The sequence below is a fragment of the Nannobrachium achirus genome (genome assembly GCF_963921795.1).
Source record: "Nannobrachium achirus genome assembly, chromosome: 24".
In the NCBI taxonomy this organism is placed as follows: Eukaryota; Metazoa; Chordata; class Actinopteri; order Myctophiformes; family Myctophidae; genus Nannobrachium; species Nannobrachium achirus.
In genome coordinates this window covers 40504466-40506861 of record NC_137831.1, presented here as the reverse complement: position 1 = coordinate 40506861, position 2396 = coordinate 40504466, and positions in this window count along the sequence as shown.

The window sequence follows — 2396 nt, the reverse complement described above, 5'->3', positions numbered from 1 at the left end:
TGTGTTTACCCAAGAAATGGCCGCTCTTAGAACTACATTTGGCACACCCTATAGGAACACAACCACCCGAAGGACTACAAACCATTGATTGACATCTAGACCAGGGGTTCCCAAACTTTTTTGTCTCAGGGCACCCCATAAGTATTTTTTTAATCCGAGGCACCCCTACATTGTAATTTTCACTCCCAGCACCTTATATTTATAGCATATTATCGTTGTCGGGTGGAAACCTTGTATGTCCAAAACCGTTCGTTTTGTATTTATCATCTATAAAATGTACTAAACTAGTGAAAACAGCAGATCTACAAGGACACAAGTGTGCTTGTAGATCGGCTGTTTTCACCAGTTTTGTGCAACAGTCTTGTATGATGAAGCAGGGCTTTGCTTTACCAAAAAACGTACACATTTGAAACTTGGAGATACGAGGTTTCTGCCCGACAGTGACGATATTTTAGTGATTACTGTATGTTAGTAGGAAAACATTGAGATAATAGCCATTTTGGTTAGAACTGACTGAAAATAACATTGTACTTCAAGTTTAAAATGATTTTTCAAGTGCCCAAATAAATTCCAAATATTATCAAATTATCTTGCAGCACCCCTAGACTGCCGTCCCCCACTTTGAAAACTCCTGATCTAGACCTACTTCACATACAGTATGAAACAGAGCTGCTAGTTTTTTTATATATATAATATTTAAATTGTATTGAGAAAAAAACAATGCTGAAAAAATCAAAAGCAACAGAGAACTGTTTATTTAACAGATCTAGTGTTTTTTGACAGTTACTCCAGTCCACCATTAGGTGAGGCTAGTGTGCTATGAGCTGAGCATGATGGTCTTCATTTTAGTGTTGAAAGAGTTATTTCACTGTTTACATTGATACTGTTTATGTGCAGATGCTGTTCATAATGTAGCATGCATGATGCAGTAGCACATACATGGGCAAGTGGCGGCCCGGGGGCCACATTCGGCCCCCACCTTCACTTAATGCGGCCCGCAGGTTAATACCAGACAACTGATATATTATTGATTTCAGCTGTTACAATTCCAAACATGACCTGCTTTAATTATGTCATATTAGTAGCTTAATGACTAGTATAGTAGTATTAAATTACTTAATTTTATAATTAATTATATATTTTTATTTCCAATGTATTTGTATTTAAGTTCATGAAGTTAACATGAGTATATAACTAAATGCGTTTGAAATGAAATCAAAATGTAAAATGTCAGTATTCCAATAAAAAAAATAAAAAAAAACATTATTCAGGGACTAAGTTATAGGGCCCAAGGTGGAGGGGCCTTTAGCTATTGAAAAATAGCAGATATACAATCTCACAGTGCAGCACCGAGTGCCGCACTGTGAGCTTGTACATCTGCTATTTTTGAAAAGTCGTGAAAATGTGCAAATCTTTGAATACATGTATTTTTTGCTTCTGGGGGTCCCTGGAACGAAATATTTTGAGATATGGGTCTGTGGCCAAATACGTCACTTTAGGGGTCCTTCACATGAAAAGGTTTGAGCACCATATGCACTGACATAGAAACATAGGTTTTAAAAAAAAAAAAACCTTAAAAGGATTTGAAATATTCACGATTTAAGAAAAATAGCAGATCCACAAGCTCGCAGCGCGGCACTCGGTGCCACGCTGTGAGCTTGTATATCTGCTATTTTTCAATAGTTAAAGCACAAAATGTGACTGAATCCTTGTACGCCCAGACGTTGGAGTGACACCCCTGTCCCATATTTCTGAGTGGTGCTCCTGTAAGAAGCGAACCTCAGTCTCTTACATCTGATCACACATTGGCCAGGCTTCACTGGATACTTAACTGAAATTAACTCATGAATAGCACCGCTCGATCACTTTATTACTCTGGCCGTGTTTTTTTTCTTTTCCAAATCAAACCCTGCTCTTTGGTCTACTCTTTCCTCCAGTTTCAGCTTTAAACACCACAAGTGAGTGTGGAATGATGGAAATTGATATCCTGGCGGCCCATCCCTCATACTGCGTTCACTCATTCCTCCTTCCCACAGTATGAGGTCTGGACTTCAGCAGATAGGCACCGAGTATAAGAAGTTGGCCCCATACATGTTCTAGTGATCGGGGACAATCAGTGACTGCGTTTTAACTGCTGTCTGCACAACAAGTGAAAAAGCTTCCCCTGATTGGTCCATGTGTAGATGGTGACGTAGACGCTTGCTGCAGCATTTTCAAAACAACATGGCTGCCCTCGATGCAACAAGTGTAACAGTTAACGCTGAAACAATAAAACAAGCGATAAATGAAGTTATTTCAGAGTTGGAATCAATTACAACTTTTAAAAAGGAACAGGAGTATGCGCTAGCGGAGTTCATCGGCCGAAAAGACGTGTTTGTTTGCCGTTCTTCCGACTG